The sequence below is a fragment of the Diachasmimorpha longicaudata genome, chromosome 11 (genome assembly GCF_034640455.1).
Source record: "Diachasmimorpha longicaudata isolate KC_UGA_2023 chromosome 11, iyDiaLong2, whole genome shotgun sequence".
In the NCBI taxonomy this organism is placed as follows: Eukaryota; Metazoa; Arthropoda; class Insecta; order Hymenoptera; family Braconidae; genus Diachasmimorpha; species Diachasmimorpha longicaudata.
In genome coordinates this window covers 5761267-5785147 of record NC_087235.1, presented here as the reverse complement: position 1 = coordinate 5785147, position 23881 = coordinate 5761267, and the positions used below count along the sequence as shown (strand labels likewise).

Here is a 23881-nt window from a genome sequence, read left to right as displayed (position 1 = left end):
ACCCAATTCACCACCCATTCCTCTTACCAAAACTCTAACCACCCATCCACTGTATACATGCTCACATTGCTGGTGGAAATGTTAAGAGATGTGGGTAAAGGGGAGTCCAAGGGATCAGGTGGAAAGGGTGGGGGGGGGGGAAGAGAAGGGATGAAGGAAACGGTTGGTGGTTACACAAGAGGGCGATATTTTGGCAACGGCCATTTCCCAGGGCGAAAGCCATGGGGAAACCAAGACTGGGAAAAGCATACACTGGATTTCTCCGGTGTAGGTGAGGGAGGAAGGGTGGTGGGCACAGTAAAGGGGGTATGTGTGAAGAAGAAGAGGACGCTTTACGTGGAAAATTCAGGGTAGATAGTGGGATGTGTATACGAAAATCGTAGCTCCCCTCCCCCCTCCCCCTGCCACCCCACCACCAGTGCAATAAACCGAAACCTCCATGCTCCGTTGACTTAGGACGTAAATAGGAAGCTTAATATCTGTCATTGTGACTGCACGAGCGACGACTGGCCCTCGGGGTGTACTATCTCTGTGTGCTTTTATCCGGAGTAGAACGTGGTCAATACTAGTATTTCATATAAAATCGTGAAATAAGATTTTTTTTTTCGACATGTGATATATTGCACAATTTTTTTTTTTTTTCATCATTTTTGCTGGTGAAAACAGCGTAATGGGGATTGTTTCTGAATTTTTTTTTAACTGGGAAAGTTCGGTGATAGAGATGTATTGAAATTTGACGGTTGATTGATGGAACATTTATTAGTAACGAATTTTTGTTTTCCTATATTAAAAACTATTCCCCTTTTCCCGGATTTTTCTACAAAATTTTAATTGTCAAAAGCCCTAGAAATTTCTCATCAATTTGTCAAATTCATATTTAAATAAATTACTTCATTTATTCAGCGATTATACCCGCAAATTTTTTAAAGGGCGACAGCAAATTGAAGATCAGAAATTCATTATATTCATAATCCAGTGAAAATAAACAAAATATGTTGATATTCCCAGCGATAATTGATGAATTTATTCAACGCCACGTAATTCATCCTCTTTCCCCTCTCTGCCCCCCTCCACCCCAGCCATCATCGTTCGCGTAATAAATTCTTTCAATCAACGAAAAACCCTATCCCAACAAGAAGATCCCCTCATTGACATAATTAAGATAAGTAGAGTATGCAGACGAAGCGAGACGAGAGGTACTGATAAGACAACCGAGATATTCGGCGAAAGTGGGCATCTAAAATCCACTCGAGAGATTTGAGGGAGAGTACCAAGGAGCTTAGGGATTAAACGCTCATTAAATTAACCTAACGAACCTAATGCGATAATTAATTCTAGGAGCTTTCAACTACCATCGTCGGGCTGTTTCTTCACCATCGAGAAAATCCATTCAAACTTTCAGGAGCCAATAAATATGAGAATAAAGGGCCAAGAGAATTTATCCTCTTATTTTTCACCGATCTCTTAATTTTCATCTCCTCATTTCATCTTTTTTAACCGAGACAAATTCCTGGAGAGCAGTAATTACCGATGCACACGGAGTTGCATGGTACCGGGCTTGGTTGAAATGCGGGAGCCCAGCGTGACTTATGAAAACCGGCCAGACTGGTTTTATCCTCATCAACGAGGGGATGTAGAGAGAGAGAGAGAGAAGGAGAAAAAAAAGTGCGGTGCGGAGGCCCTTCAAAGTCCACTTCGTTTCATCGCTCTGGCAGGGCAGAAGCCACTCATGCAACAAGATCACGATCCTCTGTAGTCAATTCACAAACTAAAAAGCTTGTAATATTTTTTTACCATCTTCTATCAACATCTGATAGAACTTAATTAAATTTCCATCAGATCGATATTAAGCGATAATACGAAAACCCGTTTTGTTTCCGAAGTGGAGATGATTGTCTTCAGATTCGTAATTTTATCCACAGTACCCACGAATAAAATATAAAATAATGAAAATATATTCCTACAAACTATTAAATTCCCTTCTGAGATTAATTAAAATTCTATTCAAACGACATTACGTGATAAAATCGATTGAGGTTTTGTTCAACGTGTAGATGATGTGCCCGAGGAGCTTTTTATTTTCCAACATTGCTGAAGTTAAACGTTTGGGTCGGATACCGTGTGCCCTCCATTTCACATTTATCGCTGATGGACGTTTGCACACAAGAGGAAAACCAGGGTACCGGTGATACAAGAGAAATAAAAAGGGGTGAAAAAAAAAAAAACGTTTCGTCGACGAGGTCAACGGGGTAGGAATAATAGTAGTGGTGGTCCTTTGGAGAGCGGCCAAGATAACCAATCTTGATATCCGTATGATATCATCCGGCCAATAATACGCTGGATACACATCTCAATTCGTGAACAACTCATTTCTTTTCTTCACGTCTTCGAGAAGAGAATACTGAACGGTATTCGAATAATAAATGTACTCTGGTGAGTGAAAACCAACTGGCAGCGACTTCTTACTCTGAAATAATCATCAGAACTTTCCTAAGGAGATGATTATCTCAGACCCGATCGATTTCAGTGAAAAATGTCAAAAGAGCTTTTATGAAGATCAAGAGATGCCCTACAAAAAAGGTCTGATGATATTTTCGCCTAAAATCAACGGTGGCGGAGCTAGTCGCAAGTTAATAAAATCAGTTGAACTACGAATATCTGAGTAAAATTAGAAAAAATGTCAACATCGAAGGGAAGAAATGCTAACCATCAAATTGAGCATTTCAACACGAGTCAGGTGTCCACTGAGAATGCAGGGGAGAGGGTTAAACCCGGTAAAGTGGGTCGAGCCACGTATACCCTGTCGTGTTAAAGCGTTTTCACTCGAGTTCAATGTAGAGGTAAATACGGAGAAGCGTGACAAGGTGCCTATAGACGGCCATCCACCTTATGCAACTTGCTGGATGCATTACCCCCGGACGAATATATATTTTACCCTGTATTATCGTGCATCCGGTGGCGCCGCACTGACCCACGCAAAGTTTCTCTCTCACTCACTAACTATTATTATCCAGAGCCCAGAAACAACTTCGTGATTTAATTGTCAACATTTTTAATTAGCACCATGTAAAAATAGACTAGAAAATTTATAGCCACTGACGAATAAAAATTCATTTATCTCAAATCCAACTTTTCCCCCGATTCAATAAATTTAAATTAAAAATGACACGTTACTCATTCAAATCCAATAAATTGATCGTGAGATACCGACGAATCGAATTTCATTATCGAATTATCTAATTTTTAATGAATGAAAAAATTAATACCACATTTTCAATCACATTACAACATTAACGACATGGAATTTTTTAACCACCGATTCCCTCTTTATCTCTTCCTGTGTCAATGTAGGGTGGCTATAACGCTGGAAAAAAAAAAGGGAGGAGGGATGAATGTAAAGAACGTCGTCAGCGAAAGATAGAAGTGCAAAGACCACATCCACGTAAGCGTAACAGCAGAGCCCTGTATTATATAGAAAGAAGGGTAGGGTGAGAGAGAGAGAGAGAGAAACGAGTAGTCTGTGCATTATTTATCGGAGTACACGTGTCCCACCCTCCTTGGCGAAGTGCACAGCGTGGACAGTACACAGAGCTTCCTCTCGTTGCTCTAGAATCGTTTCGCATTTCCCCATCGCCCACCTCGTCAAAAAAAAAAAAAGACCTCCTCCTCCTCCCCCCTCCCCCCAACAATTTCCCGTTTTATTCTTGTCCCTTTCCCATCGTCATCCACCTTCAAACGTACCGCCTATGTGCGTGCAAATTCACCAGGATTGAGAAATTTTCCACACGTTGAAAATGAACGGTGAGTTGAAAAAATAATGAGAAGCCTAGAAATGATAAATGTAATTAAAGGCAAGTATTTTTCATGCCAAGCACCTTTCAAGCCCTCCCCCTACCCCTCCAACTCCTCTTCTTTTCACAACTAGAGTGCAAAAGTTGAAGTGAAAAAAAAAAGGGAATAAAAAATCGTGTACAGTGCTTGAATGTGAGTAGAAAAAAAAACTGGAGTGAGGGAGATGAAGAAAATGTTAATTCCGGTATTTGAGCGAGTGGTGGAGTCGAGTTACCTCTGGAGCCGCCTTCACGCCCCGTCGATTTTCGCATGCGGTACTGGAGTTTGTGAAAAAAATTCAAGCATTCGTGTCTCACACACGTTAACAACCCCCTCGTTCCCCACGACAAATGTTAACAATTATTCTTCGAAAAAAAAAAAAAACACCGTCAATTAATCAATCAACTTCGGGTAATTAACTTCAGCCATAAACTTCCATAATTTTCATAGTGAATGGAATGGAGCACCCTGGAGAAATCAAATACTGAAAAATCGATAATCGAATATCTATGACAATAAAAAAACCCTCGTAAATCCCACTCATTAATTATTAATTATAAACAATATAATTAAAAGGAAATCATATACACTTCACCCCAATATAGGAATCACTCAAACAATTCCCTGAAAAAAAGCTGACCGAGGTTTTTTAGAAATAAAATTCCCGAACAATCCAATAATCAATTATCTACAATAAGCCCAAAAAACCCATTAAATTAAATTCTCCTAATTTCCGATAAATAGCAATAAATTCCCAACGGATTCCCATAAAAATTCCAACTTCTTAAAATTCCATTTTTCCCTAAATCAAATTTTTTTCTTTGATACGCGCATCCAGCGTGCAAAAGGGCGGAATAAAAAGGCCTTCAGGGTCGGAGGTAGGCCAGAGTGGCTGTAATTATCCTCCACCTCCCCTCCCCCACCCCCACCTCACCCACTCTCTCGCAACGTTAATAATTCGAGCATCCCACTCGGTTTCAATCCGGTACTCGGACGATTTCGCGCTAATGCACAGCGTTGCGGTAATATTCGATTATGTTCCCACGGAATTACGGAAATTCCTATCAACGGTTTCATTGGCCTCGCTCTTCGTCGACTCACTGCCCTCCCTCCCTCACCCCCTCTGGCCAATCGTTCACCGGTTGCACTCACTCACTCGGCCCCTCTCTCCGATGTGCTTTCATCCAAACGTGTACCCGGGGGCCACTCAATCGGATGAAAACGATTGCTCCTGGGTTTTCGTGTTACCATACAGTACTACAATTGTACTTGTACAGCCCAGGTGGGAATTCACCATTGGTCCAAGCTTGGACCAAGCTTGGACCGAGACTAGGCTAGGTTGGTTCGAGCTTGGTTTCCAAACTTGGACCAATCTTGGCTAGCCCTTGGTTGGTAACGCCCGTCCGAGCTTGGATCCCAAGTTTGGCCCAAGCTTGGACCAAACTTGGGATCCAAGCTTGGACCAAACTTGGTCCAACCTCGGTCCAAGCGGCACCCAAACTCGACTTCCAAGTTTGGCTTAAAAAAAAAATAAGTTTAGCTGGCTGTGCAAAAAAACTCACTTTTGGCAGTCGTATTGAAATACATTCTTTTTTTTATTATTATTATTATTTATTTTCACATGTATGGACCCTCTCGGGTTTTTACATTTTGTTCCCTTCCCCTGCGGTGCCATGGGACCGACTTTTTTTTTTCCCCGAGTGTAGGTGTTCCCAAACGGTCACCCATCCAAGTAGTATCCCAACGAAACGCTGCTTAGCCTCGATGACCGCCGGAGCAACACCGCACCCGCCCAACCATTCCAGTTCCATTACAGTTGGTTGATTCTTTTTTTTATTAGAGAGATATACGGTTTCAAATACAATATAAAAAACGATAAATTTGAAATAGAATTTGTTCATAATTTTCCGGTTTGACTTAAAGCCCTCGGACGATAACCAATTAGAAATTCTTGAATTTGCAAAAAATTAAAGAAAATAAAATAAATAATATATTTATTTATAAAAAATATGGATTCATATCTGCGCAAAATATAAACTATTGAATTTTTTCTAGAACATATTGGCTCGAGCTTGGTTCAAGCTTATCAATCCAAGCTCGGAGATCCAAGCTTGGACCAAGATAGGAATTGCCTTGGTAGCCAAGCTTGAATTCACAGGGAATCGCCAAACTTGGTTTTACCTAGGAATTACCACAGGTTCAACCGTGGTCCAAACTAGGAATCCCGAGGTTGGTAACCGAGGTTGGGCCAAGCTTGAGCCTATCGTCCAAGCTAAATTTTTGAATGTGCAAAAAATTAAAGAAAATAAAATAAATAATATATTTATTTATAAAAAATATGGATTCATATCTGTACAAAATATAAACTATTGAATTTTTACTAGAACATATTGGCTCGAACTTGGTTCAAGCTTATCAATCCAAGCTCGGAGATCCAAGCTTGGACCAAGATAGGAATTGCCTTGGTAGCCAAGCTTTAATTCACAGGGAATCGCCAAACTTGGTTTTACCTAGGAATTACCACAGGTTCAACCTTGGTCCAAACTAGGAATCCCGAGGCTTGGTAACCGAGGTTGGGCCAAGCTTGAGCCTATCGTCCAAGCTTGGAAACCCTCACCTGGGAGTCAGTATTTTCGGCCAAGGTTTGAATTTTCAGGGGGCAAAGAGAGAGAGAGAGAGAGAGAGAGGGAGGGAGGGGGAGAGGGGTGCATAGACATTGAAAACAAATGATCGAGTGAAAATGGTTATTTTAAATGCTTCAAGCTTCCCTACGCTCCCATTACGTAATTCGCTAAATGAAATTCCTAGTCCGTCTACTGACTCTAATATCAATAGCGCAAATATTTTATTTTATTATGAGAGAGGAGAGATAAAGAGAGATAACGAAATTTTCCAAAGAATATTCCCAAATAGCTACACGAATCAGATTTTTAAAAAATTCCACTGCCCCCGTAGCTCGAGAAATTCATTAACAATTAATCGATGTATTAACCGCTTCATAACAAAATTTTATTTCATTAATTATCACGATCCAAAACCCCGTCTATTTCCAATACCTCAGAGGTAGGCAACTCCAACCAGGTCATGATAGTTCTTTCGGACAATATTCCCCCCCGATCCCAAGGGACATAATCCCAGCCTCTTCAACTTCCCACAAAAAAAAAAAAAAATCGTTTATCCATAAAGAATGGCCCGACGATGAAAATAAAATCCCTCAGCATCATCGAGCAATGACGTAAGCCCCTCCTAACGAAATAAATCATAATTTCTCGAAATGCTGCTCGTCGAGGCAGATGCTGCTATTGAGTACAGTGGCCCTCAGTGATTTTCCCGACTCTATGGAAAATAAATCCAAGGAACTCACTTCACTGGATGAATAGAAAGCTTAAAGAGAATAAAAGAAGACGCCCCACGCAGGTAACGATCATTCGACTCTACATCTCCAATTACTCGACACAAATTCCCCTCGTTTGTCCACACGCAACAAAATTTGATTATCTTTTTTTTTTTTTTTTTCAAACGAAAACAAAAATTATCTCATTCACGATAAAATAATTTGCAATCAGCATTGGATTTCAGTGATTTTTTTTTTACTCGCAGTTAAAACGCTTTAAATATTTATCCTGACACAGCTCTGTGTTTACAAGATAAGCCGATATATATACGAGTAAGATACCCTGTATGTACATGTCCACCATATACACGACTATAATACTCTTAACGATACAAGCCCAAGTGTTATTTATTCAGGGACTCTTCTCGTTAGACTTAACAATGAATAATCGTATTAAATTCACCTCTTCCTCCAACCCCTTTTCCCATACGACATTTGTATTTAATAAACCCAACTGAAATGCATGTTCAGGCTTATCAGTGAAATCACGATGGAGACCTCACGAGTATTTACTCACGAAATGAGAGAATAAATCGAGAGAAAACATGGACATTAATTAATGAAGGAAAAGCTGTAGTGCGCGGAATGGTGAGGGTGAGGGAGGGGGTGGGATAAGGGGAGAAGGAGGAGAAGGAAAGCACATTTGAAGTAAATTTTGTTTTACATTAGAGTACGGATGTCCGTGGGGAGAGACAGTGACCTTACCGGTTTGTCAGATGTTTATCGTGTCACGCATGTACAACTTTCTAAAAGGAGAAACAAAAGCTCCTCCTGGTGAATGGGTTGTACGAAATACCACCCGTTGGGGTGAAGAAGGAGGAGGGGAGTAACAAAGGAAGTGACGCTGAAAACCTCAGTGGCCACTCGAATTTCCGGATCCAATGGGTATCACATGCTCAAGATCTCCCACCAGCTAACGGATATCTGGGGAGATATGGGATCGATGGTGTACGTGTTTATGGAGATTTTGGATATTTCAATGAGGTGTTATGGGATACAAATACTTTGGGATGCCGTGATATGCTGTTGTTTTATACTCATTTGGAGAAAATGGGAATTTTTACGGTTTCAGGGGGAGAAAATTTACGGGAATCAACGTGGCAGGGGGTGGATGGGAGTATAAAAGACGAAATTAGAGGGGAATATCGATGGAATCGCGACCTTTTTAATCGTATCAAGAGGAAAATTTGTTAGCCACCTCCAATTTCGTTGTTTTCTCGTTCTTACATTTGTCTTTAATCGAAGAAAAAAATTATCTAATCAGAATTTTAGAAGATAAAGAAAGAATTTAGATTCGAGAGATCCTGAAGTGCGAGGAGTCATTACAAAGAATGTAGATGAATTTAATAAAAAACTTCCTCCTGAAACACTTTTATCATTCAACTCATTCTCAAACTCCAACACAACCCCTCCAATATCCCCAAAAACCTCCCGGATCTGTGTAGCAGCCTGCAATAGGGTGCATTCATCCCCGACCCACCATCTCTCGGTTGAAAAAAATCCACAGGGCTTGCACATACGATTTTAAACTTGTGCCCAAGTGAGAAAGAGAATGGAAGACACGAATTGCTTAGCACACACCAGCGCACATTGCAGACCTGATAAGAAAACTGCACTGGGAACACGAACGTGCCATTCTTGCTATGCGCATACCTATCCCATGTTGGCTCGCATTAATATTAGCGCAACGATAAAATGTCCAGTTTTATCCTCCAACTCACTTGGCTATCCTCTCCTAATCCCGAGCAAAATCCGGCGAAAAATCCACAAAAAGTCAGTGGATCGAAAAAAAAAAATAAAATAAACTTCCCCCTCTCCCCTCCCCAGCATTAAATAAACTAGCCAATTCTCCAACTTGCTTCCACCACCAGAGCCCCTTTACTCTTTTATTTTCTGAAATAGAAATTTTCCAGAGCAGCTGGCAATGGCCCACCACCAGTCCCCGATAGCAATCAACCACTGGTCTACACTATCCACCAGCCAAAACCCCCGGTGTACGCTAACACAAACCATTCTGCCTTTAATGCATACGGGAAAGGTAAAATCCAAGGGTGAGAGAGATCATTAACCCGACAAGAGATTCTAATCACGCAACATTGCACATCGTTCCAGCGCCAAACCCACCCTTGTGTTGCATCCCCAGCTCATCAGAATGCCCAAACATTTTCGACATTATCGAAAACAAAGAGCCACCCGATGGCTCAACGAAAAATCGAGACTAAAAAACTACCCCTCCCCAGCCCCTCGTGATCACTGAAATCTGGCTGAAAATTCGCATCCATACCGGGCGAGCCCGACATTCCGCCAGTTGAAAATCGAGAGATAAAAACATAGGGCAAGAAAATCGTTCAGGAAGTCCGACGGTGGTAGGAAGGAGACGAGAAGGGGAAACACCGGCGAAAAAAAAAAAATACAATCCCACGATCGATCAAACCTCCCTATTTCCAAGCCAGTTGCAAAAGGAAGAGGTAAAACGTAGACGAGGAAGAAAGTGTAGGAGTGAACGTGAAACGCGAAAAGTAGTAGTAAAGAGAGTTGAAAAAGAAAAAAAAATATATATGAGGCTCCGCGAGTCACCCCCCGAAGGTAGAAAAATAAGAGGAACACCGGCGAGGAGACGAATAGCCCGAAGACCCCCAAAAGGAAAATAATAGAAAGCCAGAAGAATGAGTACTAACCTTCACGCTGTATCCGAGTATTTCCCCGGCGTGTGTCAAAATAAATATGGCCTCAACTGCGTTGCACAAAAAAAACCAGTGAACCCAAGCACGAAATCACATAATGCACATAACACCACTGCACTTGTAAACACACTCACTAGAACGTTACTTTTTCCACGGACTTTGGCGACTGAATTAATCAATTATATAAATCTCGTTAGTTACCGTTGACTCGTTTAAATCAGCACTGGTGAGTTTAGCGACTTTTATCACAGGTCCTGGGGATCAAAATATCGTAAGTAAACAAACACTTGAGTCGAGTCGCCTTTATCCGGCAATTGTTATTCTCCCGGAGGGGGGAAAGAAACAGAAAATATCACAACGAGAAAGCGTCTAAATTTTCGATCGACGACGTTATTCCCTCGTCATGACTGATTCACCTGAGTTCCACAATTACAGATGATAAACGAGATGGACTAAAGCTTGGGACCTTACCCCTGGCTTCTGGGACGTCGCCAAGGTCGATAGTACTCCGGTATCCACAGCTATTGTCACAAGATTGTGACGCCAGTTCTGAACAGGTCCGTTGGTTGTCTTTGTTAACGTTACACACTGGGGAAAATAATTGTTTAAACAAATGACTGGCCGTCGGGTTCGGTAACAATGGCGTCGAAGTGGCGAGGGGGTAGTGTATGTGGGTATAAACGTAAAACGCGCCGGTTTTGTGAAACACAACGCGCAGCAACGTCGACCGCCCGAGTATACATACGACTGTGAACACTGGCGAGATACGGGTTGCCCTCACTGGCTCGCTCGACTACGGCAAACGGGGCGAGGGTACCCCTGGCGGCGGCAGCCAGCGACTAGTGATCCGCGAGTGGGGGAAATCGCGGTGGTGGGAGGGACACTAAGCGCTCGGCAAACGACGCCGGAGAGAGCCGCGGAAAAATACGTTGGAATCGCCGGTTAGTGTACTGAACTGAGTGAGAAAATTGTTTCTACCGATCTTACGATTGTTATTCCGTTGTTTCTTGGTCTCTGCCATGTTGAGCAGTTGGTTGTTCACGTTGTGGTGATGGAGAGGGGCGAAATAACGCCAAATAACGAAAAAAAAACACTGAATTTACGGGTGTTTGGGAATGGACGAGTGAGATAGAACGCGGAGGAGAGGAAAATGGCCGCTGCAGTGGGGAGAACGACTGAGGGGAAGGGCGTCGCTCGATCGCAGCTTCAAGTGCACTTCGGGCGTTCCCGGAAACTCTCGCTACACTCGGCAGGTATCCGCGACATGACGGGCAAGGAGAGGGGGACGAGTAGTTGTACATGGAGTGGAACAGGGAGATGGCACGTGCGGCGCGCGATTTATCTGGCGCTATCTACCGGTGGATAAAGCAGGTACCCAACGTTCAATTTACATTTCGTCTGCACTCGATAAATACTGTTTTTTTTTGAGGGACTTTTAATTACGGGTTATTGGCACGCGGCGGGGGGGATTTTTCGAAAGGCTGAGGTTTTTTATAAGCTAACATTACTGCCCCGCGAGTTTTGCTTCTCACTGGATGTGTTTTATTTGTCATATTAGAAATTTCCAATTTTTTGGGTGGTATCCCAAAGTTTGGCCTCTGGAGCGCAACCTGCTGTTCATAAATTATCTAGGGGGGATGTGTGTGTGTAAATGGGGGTCGTTGTGATCTTAAATGGGTTTCCTGATGCTATAGGGCGGTGGGGAAATTTATTTTGGAACATTTGTGTTTTTGGAAATTTTTTTTGGTAATTTATTTGAATGGGAGGACAAGTGATGAAAATTCAAGGTTAGAGTAATGTTGACTGAGAGCGTTCGTGTTGGGATTGAATTTAATCCAGAGAATTAATCGTTGCATTTAATTATAAATATATTACTTGATAAAGGTCCATTCAAAAACAAATTTATTATTTATACGGAAAGGATATATTATGTGAATTTTGAGAAAGAAAAATTACTGGAAATTTCACGTTTCTCTTAATTATTCAATGAAATTCCTGGAAATCAGAAATATTAAGATAAATATAGCGTTGAAGCCTTATCAATTGCGATGAGTGCAATATTTTTCGAAGAACTTTTAATTGCGGGCAATCAGAGGAGCGAGGGTTTTCGGTGAATTGAGGGGGTTAACTGCTGTCCGTAAAAATTGAAAGATGAATGTTATTCGAGGAGATATTGGGAAATGCTGGAAAAAGGATTAGCAAAAGTTTTTCATCGGCAAACATCACACTCGCACGTTTTTTTAATGGCTGAAGGTCATTTGAAGAAGTTCAACGGGTTGAAAAGGTCCCGGTTAGGTGCAACGAACTGTGAAAAATCCCGGTGAAATAATTCAAATAAAGAGGAAAAAGAAAAGAGGGAATTGAGAGAAAAATACACGGATTAGCCCAGCATGTATGAATAGAGAGTACGTACCCAGAAACCAGTCATTAAAGTTGCGGTCGTCACGTTTCACCGAGCACAAACCGTCATTCAATCTTAAATCTGGTACGAATCGTTGGAGCAAAATTTCCCGTGGATAATCCTAAGACACATGCACAGCCTCAACGAAAGACGAAGGGGAGGTGGGAGATGGGGGAAGAAAAAAAAAAAGAAGGCAAAAGGGTGAATGTAAATAGAAGCAATGTGCGCGTCAAGGCTCGCCTCATTAAAGGCGACGAGCGTCGCAGGCCGTGTGTTATCCCCACAGACCTGGGGAAAAAGGAGGTAAAAAAGCGGGGACAAGTGTTTTAGGGGGTCGTATATCTATCGCACTTGGCGAGTCAACGGATTTTTGCGGGCTCAGCTATAATTGCTCCAGGGAATTCAACTTTTTTGGAATTTTGGGGTGGTATTTTTAAACGCCAGATCATTGACGAAATACTCGTTAATGGTTCTGGGTTTGTCGGGGCATTACGAAGTTTAAATACACTTGTTCTTTTTGGCATTTAAATCGGAATATTTCTTCTATAAACAGAAAGGACATAATGAGTGACCAATTGATGGGAAATTCCAAGCGAATGCGACTCGTCACATGCGAAAAAATTCTGAAACTTTTTGAAATCTACTTTCACCCCATCAATTAATTTTTTATACCCCTGAGGATTGGATCCAAATGATAACCGGAGCCTGATGGATTCATAAAACCTGTCGTAAATTTTTTCAAGCCAAATAAAATTCCCCTGAAACATTTCCAATGGTCCATTACATCCCGATGGCTTAATTACCCTTTTTACACGAATTCTGAACATTGATGTGAAAAAAAGGTGGCAAAAAATTACGACGCACTCTGGCCACTGTGCAGCGGTTATTTCGCACGTTACCCAGTTATTGCGCGTATCAAAATCGTCGACGGGAGTAACGTCTACCCCTCTGTAGCGGGAGAGTTGAATTAAGTGCCTGCACTCGTCACATGCACACACGCCTGACGTGTGCTCTCAGTTGGCCAACGAGAGGGAGCATTTTCGAGTCCTCTATGATCATCGCATATTCTATGCACTTTCAGGCAGTAACTGGGTACCATTTGAGGATCCCCCAGTACTTGGAATATTTTTTTCCCTTCTGAAATCCTTCCAACGTTTGGAGTCGAGCATCGGATAAGAGCTTTTGCTACAATTTCACGTTAGATTACCGGATATTTTCTTATCTATTTTTATAATCTCAATTTGGATTTTCAGATGTAGTGGGAAAGATTAAATTCCATTGCAAAAGGGATTCCTGGTGGTAGCTGGGTAGAAAAACAATCGCATAATTTGAGAGGATTTTGAAAATTTTGGTTTGGACTCGTTACCCATTTGAATTTCAGTCGATAAAATCCCCTCAAGACTCAGGATTAAACGATTTTTAAAGTTCAAATTCTATTGTTACTCACATGAAAATGACTGAAATTTATGAAAATACTTCAGTCCCCTTTTTCGCGAAATGACAAATATGGAAATTCTATTAGTCGATACTCAGATGGAGAAATAATCAGTTTTACCGATATCATTCCCTCCAACTGCAATATCCGTTGGGATGTAATGGATTATTAATTGGTTCGAACGAATAAAATTACCAAAAACATTAGCATAATTGCGATAAAGAATATTTAATGAAAATGAAATTGAATGAATGCTCCAACAAATGAGTTATTAATATCCAATGAATTATTAATCCCTTTTCCATTGGACCTTTTCCGATAGCTTCATCAAAATCTATGAAAAATTATATTCGAAACTGCAGTGCAATACTAATTACGCTCGTTCATGATAATTTTCCAATGAAATTCAATTCCAAATATATTCGAATAAAAAAATCTCTTTGAATGGAAAATTTCAAGAGCAGAGGAATAACCGTACCCTCCAGCAATCTAGGTAGCCTGCTATGGTGATATTTGCGTTTCCCTTGTTTGTGCGATGCTGACAGTCCCCTCTTTCCACCAGCGGCGTTACAGAAGTCACGGGGCTTAAATATTTAAATTCCATTTTTGAAAAATAGAGTGAATTCCGCGACCGAGGGGCTGGGGGGTGAAAACGGGGGAACTTAAAAAGAGAATATTGAGGGGTTGGGAGGGAGAAAAGTAAGTGGGACCTCACCCGAACCACCGAACAGGCGACGTTTTCCGCTGTTCGAGTCTGATGCGGTGGGGGGGTTGGGGTAGAAGCTACTGGAAGACGAAGAACGAAATTATGATAAGTGGCACGGTAATCATGACTGTACTCCCGCGTAACTACTTCTCGTGGGTTTCTCTGACGGGGGAAGAGCGGGGATCGATGAGAAACTTTTTGTTTTATGTTTGCGATATTGTGAAGAATTTATTGGAAATTTATTGAGATATCTTGAGGGGAGGGGGGGGATTAGATTGATGAAAGTTCACTGGAAGCTTTGCTGAATTTTTATTAGTGGCAAATTATTTCTGATGAGGAACGTTTCTCTTAATTGGAAAGTCTGATAACAAATTGGGGTAATATTTTCTTCTTTGAAAAATCCAGTCTCTGCTCCGCTTGGATTATATTTTAATTTTTTTTTTTCATTCATGAGAAAATTCTGAGCGAGCATTTCGTAACGAAATTCTTTCAATTTTGTTCTCCCTGGGCGAGATATATTCCCTCACATCATGTCGAGAGAAGAAAAAATCTCGTCTGTTCATTCTCGATATTTGTAAAGCAAATATCTGAGGATATGACAAGAGTCGGTGGAAACTAGAAGATCAAGGAGTTGCAGAACGAGGAGAATATGAAAGGCGAGTGGAACGCCAGCAATTCTATTCATAAAAATCCCGATATCGAAGTCAAAACACACATCAAATCTGGAATTCCCGGTATTCAGCAGTGTCCATGGCATCTTTTTTTCTCCAGCGACATTGGAAAATTTTTCCACCAATTTGGCCTATGCAAAAAGAGCGAAGGGAGAGTTCGGATAGAATCAGGGAAATTCATCCAATTTGACGGTTGTTAGAGTGGACTATTGTCGGAGGGTGCAATTCACCGTGGATTGATAGCACCCAGTGAAAATACCGTGACAGATGCGAAGTATATGGTGATTATTGAATGTCCTCAAGCATTTTCCTTCACAAAACGGTAATTCCAAGGGATTTGAATTTTTTTGTCTGTCATTCGCATAATTTTTACTGAATAATTTCCAATTCATAATGATCCACAATATCGTATTATTCTTCATAATTCAGTATTTGTCGTCTGCAGATTTATCGACTAACCTGAATCATCTACCTCCCCAATAGCATCAGGAATAACCCAGCAGCAGAAATACCCACTTCTTCCAAAGACAAGTGACTGCTTCTCGCTGGGCTAAAACCACCGGAATATGATGATGCAGACAAACGTAAATTTGTCGTCGAGCGTGTCGGCGAGTGGTACGCTTCGTTAACCCGCTCGACGATCGATATGCTCCATTCGCCCGGATATATGTCGGTGGGGGGGAGGGAAATGAGAGGGAGTAAAAATTTCACCAACGAGATATGTCGAATGGCAGAGAAGGGATGAGAAAAGAGGTGGTACGCTGCATGTGTGTCGATGGATATTGCGATTATCCGGCTCTCCATACTCCCATTTTTACCCCCATCTCTATTCCACACATTCCCTTCCGCCATATTTTTTTTTTCAACCCCCTGTATTTTAATTATCCGAGGTGGAGGGAGAAAATACTAGTATCGAGTGGATGAACTTCGTCATTTTTTCTCCTGTTCCGCGTACTTTTTTTCCATTTTTTTTTGTAATTAATTACATGAAAATTGCTTAGATGGTGGCGTTAATGACCGAGTACTGTATACGTGTCACACCGCACCCACCAGCGGCCTTGAAGGGGGGGCGAGAGGGATGGGGCGTTTGTGTCTCCCCTTCCCTCTGCCTTCATTATTTCACCGACAGTTTGTGAACAAGTCCGCTGAACTGGGCCGTGACGTTGTTAACTAGGAGGCCGATCAGTCTGTGTCCCACCACCTGTGGGCATTATACCACACGGAGGGAAATTTTTTCAGAAAATTCCGTACCCGGGGGTGGAAATTTTATCGGAAAAAAACGGAAATCGGTCGATCGTTCCTCAGATACATAAGGGGTCAACCATAACAATTTACAAAGAATATTGTGCATAATTTTTTCATGTGCATATATTCTACCAACAATTTAAATAACATTATATCGTTGAAGCATGTTTAAACTAAATAAATTCACCCGGAATACCCTCGACTGATTTTTCCGGTACGAGTGCAGAGAATTTCTCTTCCATTCATTTCTATCAATGTGAAATATATTTTTCTGTTTCTCTCTCTATTTACTCGAAACAATCCACGGGAATAATATATATATTTTTTATCTCTTCCGAGCGATAGAAATTTGAATTTCAAATCTCAGAATTTTTCCATCTTCCCCTGACGTTTTCCCTGTTTCACTCTCCATTTAAATTCACGGAAAATCTTTGAATTCAACATTTCATAAACAAATAGAGGACTGTTTGATCGGCACTGGGTATTTTTTACCCCGCGCTTCATTTCAATTCTCCTTCATTTTATTATTCTTTTTCAGCTGAATTCCCCCCGGGCCAAACTCGGCAAACTGTAACGTACACCCCGGTTATACGTATCTATAATTCGTTAATTGCAGAAAGACCGGAAGCACGGCTCGTTTGGATAGTGAGTATATATTCACTCGATGGAAAGTACATTAGAGACAGAATATATAGGAACAGGGGGAGGGGGGAGGGGGGGAGGTTCGGTTAAAACCCGTCGGTAGCACAAAGCCACGCCACGGGCCATTTTCCTGGCTCATCTCTCCTCGTATATACTCCTTATGCTCGTCCACTTTGTTCTCGTCTTTTACCGAAAAACCTTTCCCCCTCTCCATCATCGTGCTTCAACAATCTCCGCGGATATTTCATGTACTTGATAATATTTATTCGCCTTAATTTCAATGGGACTGGGGGTTCTTTATCGAGGAGAATTATTGCGTTTTTTTTTCAACTATAGTTTAACCATTTGAGTTCAAAGATTTTTATCGGTGTGATTTTTTATGAGACTTGGGTTTTGCCATTACCATTTCTTTATGATTTCCAATTCATTATATTTATTTTAGTTTATATTATGGGCTTGATGATATAAATTTTTCTTGATTATCACACGGTAAAAATGGAAAGAATTGAAGATGAGGAAGTTAATTGGATACTAAAATTTTAAAAATTGTTTGACTGACAGTTCATGATTTTCCACATACGTCCAGCGTTACCCCGGTCTTCTAAAAAAATTTAAAGAACGTTCTTTAATGAATAAATTTATAATTCTATTTCAAATGACAAAATTCATTGTCCCGAGTGACAGTGAAGTTCATCCACCGACTGCAGTCCATAATGCACCCTCGCAAAATAATGAAATAATTATCTCCATCCAATCTACTCCATCTCCCCCGAAATCACCAATTCTTTCAACTAGAAAAATTTAATTCGATAAATCCGTTAATAACGTTCACAAAGCGCACCTTAATATTCAATTAATAATGGGAAATAATTATCACCCACGTCGGGGCGAATAAATTGATAAATAAAACGCAATAACTTTTATACGTCATGAAATTGCATTACGATGGACTTTACGACAGGTGGAAGATGAATCGCGACACTTGTTATCCCGTCGATATACCAAAACTGTCAAACCGCTGGGCGGCAGTGTAATACAGACTGTATATATCTATCAAGTAGCAGGGAGAAACAGGAGTGGTAGTGGTAGCAGCAGATGGTTTCCGAGTTGCACTAGAACCCCTCGTACCCTCCACAACACGCTCTCTCCTTCTCCGGCAAACTTTACCACCCCTTCATCTTTACTTGAGCCATCTCGTATATAATAGAATGTAGTCTAAGGCTGATGGATGGATGAGGCGGTAAGCCCGATTCAATCTTTCCCGATGGACATCTTGTAATTGTGTCTGCGTGCACTGCCAATTCTGGAGTACATAGCTCCAATCTCGAGTTACATTCGGGGTAATCAATATAATCCAAACGTAAATACCAATGTGATACATTGGTTCATCAACATGGTGAGGGATATACAATATTAAAGTACAGAAAAATAATTAATACGAGTTCAAAAGTACTTGAGGAAAAAAAATAGTATCTCATGTTACTTTATTTCATCGAGAAAATTGACTCGAACATTAAGGGCAACCCCGTAACCCCCGAAATTACCCTTTCTCCGGAATATTGTTTCAGCGGTGTTCAATTGAAATCGCGAAATATGTGAAATCAATGCACCTTTTGTCGAACGTCAGATATTCATTTGACTTGGATATGAATTTTAAAAGAAACCGCTTTGTGTAAACGCAATAAATTTCACTGAACGGATCAGCCTCAACTTCGATTATTCCTCTCTCCCCTCCCCCTCCTCCCCTCCGGGCAATTTGATTTTTCCTTTTTCTTTCGTTCACAGTTTGACCCCGTTCGCGTTGTGATCGCGTGACCGTTATATTCGGTCGTCGAATGTATGAAAATTATGCCGTGGCACCGTGTACTCGCCTCCTTATCTCATGTCGAGCGAATTAAGATTTAAGTCTTATTATTTTTTCTCTCTCCCCCCGTAGCTCGTCGTAGTTTTTTTCCCCAACTTTTTGTTCTAGTTAATGTCGCTTATGGCCCATAATTCTTGGTAATACAATTTTGTAATGTAAAAACGAGGGGCTTAGCTGCCCGGGGGACAGGAGAGGAGGAGGGGGGAAAAAAATCTCTATTTAGCATCCGCCAATAAGTTAATTGACGCGGAAAATCGGGCGGACGGGTCATGCAAATGGGAGATGGAATTAATTCACTGGGTGGCTTGGCTGGAGAGGGATTTAAAAATACTTAGTGAAAGAAGGCAAAAGTTTTTCAACCGAAATTGGCTTGGATCGACGTTATCGATTGTCCATTACACACCCGTGGCAGTTCACCGACTTCCGCCGTGGGGTCGGGACTGAGAGGGCTGTGAGGGAGTCACTATTACCCTCTTCCTCTCCCTTTCACGACATTTCTCTGTGTACCCACTCGTTCTACTCCACTGATATTCACTGTTATACATCGGGTATGACGTCATTTCACGAGGAAATTTGTGTTAAGTGAACAAGGAAATTGTGTTGTTAATGGAATTTGTGTTTAATTGCTGGATTTTTATTTTTGAATCATCGGCTAAAGGGGAGGGAAGGATAATGATCTGTCATAAATTAGGGATATTGCGGGAGTCATTTGGGGAAATTAATGGCCACCGAAACGGGAAACGAAGCATCACCTGCCGATGTTTTTTTGGTCATTAATAAATTATGGAAGAACAAGTCGTTAGGGGCAGAGAGAATGGTACGCTCAAGGACATGAGAATATTTTTCTTCATTTGAGCGCTGTGTTAGTGGGACTTTAGAATTTTTTTGTTGTATACTTTGTGAGGAAATCGATTTCAAATGTTAATAATTTTTTTTCCATAGTAGTCTGGTTGGACTGTCTCCTATTATCGTCATCATCATTTGTCAAATTAAATTTTCAGGAGAAAATAACATTGGAAATACGTCCTAGACCCGAGTAAATAGTGAATAGTCATTTTTACTCGGTATTTCTCATCCGAACAATGTTTAAAAATTTATGATGACGATTATGATCGGGTTCGTACGCCACCCCCGTATCTTTTCCCGTACAGTGGTGATTACCAAATATCCCGAGCCCATGAGGGCGACGCCAGAGCAATAGAGGGGTTATTATTTACGTTGACATTCACGAGGGTGGATCATCGTTGAAAAAAATTGATATGAGTCGTAAAAACAGTCTCTCTCCTTCACCTCTCAAACCCATAAATCAGTCTATTTATACCTTCAATGTTTTTCCACGGTATATTTTATTCAAGTTTCTCGGCTTTCCTGATAAGGAAAAATAAATAAAAATGGGTGGGCCTCTGGCACCCGCTGTCTCTTCCCATTTTTTATGCACCCACGCACACATCTTCTATAATTATTAAATAATGTATGGGGACTGTACTCCACAATGCTCGCTCGACAAAAATATTCAGCCGTTAAGAGCACCGGAATATTCATAATCCGAATATATTCCAGATTTTTTTTCTTCTCTTTTCTCTGAAGTCTCCCCTTTTTCTTTTTCAAATTTTTTTTTTTACGATGTTTCATACTCTTGCGCCTCGATTCTCTGGATTACACGGGCCAATGGGTCCTCAAAGCTTTATGCAGATTTCGGGGAAATCGGGCTTGAAATGGGTTTTTAGTTCCAGTGAGAAAAAATTGTTTGAATCGGGGAACAGTACATTGTCACATACTTTGACTTTGTTTTTAAAATACATTACCCTAAATGTTTATAGATGTTTGTGACTCATTCGTAATTATGAAAAATTCAACTATAATTTCGTCATTTTTACTAATTAAGTGACTGATTTTTCAAGTATGAAGTGACGTGGAATTTCAGGCAAAATTTAATTTGAGTTATATTCATTTTCCATCCCCCTGTCTAAGTACCGGAAACAACTGTAATCGTCATTTTATTTTCCGCAAGCACAATGTTCATTAAGGCGCTTCACTTTTATTTGCCTTACCAGGGAAAAGGCTCGGAGAAAGCATGAAAGCCATCTTTGCACGCTCATGTACGAAAAACGAGAGTGTATAACCCCATAACTGCAAAATGAGAGTTAACGGGGATGTGGGGGTTGCCTAGATGAACGAAGATCCTATACATATACATGTATTTTGTGCACTGAGAGAGGCGTCGAAGGCACGCGGAATTTTCCTGCGTTAGCCCGAGGGCTCGTTGGCTCTCCCCGTCCAGAGATACGACAAAGTCTCGACCAAACAATCAGCAATATTTGCACCACGACTCATCCCCTTTGTCACTCACGCGTTTCCCCGGTTTTTTTCCCCGTCTCAAAGGCCCCGACGATATTAATGTAGAAATATCGTTATTGTCACAGACTCAAGTCAAACAAATTTCTTTCTCATTTCATTTTATTTTCGAAGAATTGAGTATGACTCCGAGGATTTCTATTAAAAAAAGCTGTGAGGTCAAGGTCTTGGTGGATGGGTTTTTATGTCTGTCTAGAACTCGTGGGTTTAAACGACGCATTTTTCATCATTAAGTATTAATTAATACCTTGAGTATGGCGTGGGTTCTGCTCGATGGAGAATTTTTTTTTGTGGGAGAAAATGCCTCACTGATGGATAATCGCTTTCAATATTTCACAAATAATTGAAAAGTTATCCAACAATTTCTTTTATTTTTCTGATGAACACATTTTATTACTTTAAAAAATTTACGAAATCGTCTGTTTAATTTTTTCTAGTTTTTACCAGATAAATGAATCGTGAATTTTCTTAGAACCAGTGACTTAATAATATTCGTCATTGAGTGATTTTTACACCTCCAAGACAGAGTGAATACCTCCACTTAATCATCCCCAAGATGCCTACCAAATTAATAACCGTGACGCAAGTACATAGAATCTATCAATCACTGCAATATTCAAAGCGATTAAATCATAAATATTCAATAGCCGAGATGACCTTGATTTTCTCCTGGGACATGGTATAACCACAGACCCTGGGGGCAATGCAAATACCTCAATGCCAGTAATACAGTGTTATAAAAATAACAATGTATGGTATCCATCCCCTAATCACAGGCAAACCTTCCTATAATTTCATGAAATTGGGCCAGAGTTTTAATTAATGAACAGGATTGAATAAACCGGAGCTGACGTGCGTTTATCAACCGCAGGTGTCGAACTCAACTCCGCTGCGACTGAAAAACTTTCAATTACAAACTTTGCGGGTAATTTTTTGAATTATCCGGATGAAACAAATTCAAAAACAGAAATAAAGTTCCGTATTAAATTCATAAAGTTGCATTTAATTAAAACCGTAGGAAATATTGACCTACAACTTTCAAAAACCGTCTCAAATTAATCCTGAAACATAATTAATCGTCGAGCTCACAGTTCACACATATTTATGTATTTGTTTATATCATTACGTTAATTTACATTGAACACTAAAATATTGGTTAAAAAACTGGAACACAAACTTCTAGAATCAATGGGCGAAATATCCCTCAATTTTCCGAGTCATTTAAATCAATAATCCCCACTAAAATGAGTAATAACTCAGTATCAACTGAAAATGGACACCGATTATCAGATAACCAAAACAATCCAAGTACTCGAATAATCCTTAACCACACACAAGCCCCAGTGGAGAAACCCAAGCGCCCAAAATCCGTGAATTCCCCTCGATTACCCATTTCTGGCCCATCACCCCATCATTCAATCGACCCGTCCATTTGCCTGACGACGATGACCTCGTGCACGAGCTCCGCACCCACACCCTCGCCGTCCGAAAGTTAACGTACTGGAACAGTCTACAGTCAAAATGTACGCCTGCACCCACACCAATCCACCCAGTGAAAAAAAAAAAAAAAAAAACACATCCCGCATAGGGCTGATAGGGCTTGAACGGCACGAGCTTCCTCTTACCTGTGTTTATACGAGGGGTAGGTGTATCGAGGTCACGCAAAGCGTCTGGAGCGCAGGTCTAGCCCCGACGGAGGCGTGCAGAACACCCCTGTAAGCCGTCGGTTTTCTCTATTTCGTATACCCCTGCGGCTCAACTCGTTATACCAAAGCATTTGCCCTGGCGAACGTAAGGCCGAACATCCAAGACGCATTAAGCCATTTTAAATCGCTCCCCATTATCCCGAAGAGTCCAATAATGTTGATGTAACAGTGAAATTTTTGGAAATTGTTGGACATTTATTTTTTTGGTGGAACAATGTGACCCACATGGAGTACTTCCGCTCCGGATAATTGTTGTGATCGATAATCAGCTGTTCTACTCTCGCGCCAGGAGCGAAAAGGCTGCGGAGCACGAGTGTACACTTTACTTGTTGAGTACTCATTACAAATTAAATAATTGCGCGTTATTCGGTCTTTGTTTCGGTTTATTAAGAATTAAAGGTCCGCCCAGAATTTTGGTTTTATTAATTTTTAGTCCAAATACGGGAGAGGGATCGAGTGAATCAATTCGTCTCAATTGACAGTGAAATCGAAGTAATTAATGTAAATTTATTTTTGATCGGGATAATGCGAGCAACGAGTGCTTCCCCTCTGGATAATTCGAGTGATCGATAATCAGTTTCGCGCTCGCACTAGTGACGAAACACGTCTGTTGAAGTCTGAGTTAGTGGTGACCCTCGTTCTCCAGAATTTTTCGGCATTTTCTGGGGATCCTGGCCATCCCTGGAGGTGCTGACCCACCCGCTGGATCAACCGAGAGGTAATCAATCGTTAATCGATGACGAAACTATGGCAGATTCGCGGGAATTCATCAAACTCTATAATTACCACTGCCAGTGTAATTGTGTTTATCGAGGGAAATTGTGACTGGACACAATCATTACGTTTGTAGAACTGCGTGTGTATATTTTCATTGGAAGCTCCAGCCAATACTCGCAAAAAGCAATTAGAGGGTTTGTGAAAGCACGCGTATGAGAGTCTTCATCCGA

At 40.9% G+C, this 23881-nt stretch overlaps 2 protein-coding genes across 6 annotated transcripts in view; one reads left to right on the top strand and one right to left on the bottom strand.

Moving 5' to 3' along the window:
• Positions 1-10678, bottom strand: part of LOC135167718 (uncharacterized) — a 127252-nt gene extending 116574 nt beyond the window's left edge. For both annotated transcript variants that reach the window (XM_064131212.1, XM_064131213.1), the window contains exon 1: positions 9904-10678. The gene's annotated coding sequence lies outside the window, so the exon portion shown is untranslated. The remainder of the gene's footprint in view (positions 1-9903) is intronic.
• A 368-nt stretch (positions 10679-11046) lies between these two features.
• Positions 11047-23881, top strand: part of LOC135167717 (5'-3' exonuclease PLD3-like) — a 32372-nt gene continuing 19537 nt past the window's right edge. For 2 of the 4 annotated variants that reach the window (XM_064131205.1, XM_064131201.1), the window contains exon 1: positions 11047-11280. The gene's annotated coding sequence lies outside the window, so the exon portion shown is untranslated. Of the gene's footprint in view, positions 11281-22988; positions 23263-23313; positions 23653-23881 lie in introns of those variants that run through there. The other 2 variants (XM_064131204.1, XM_064131202.1) reach the window with 2 other exon arrangements.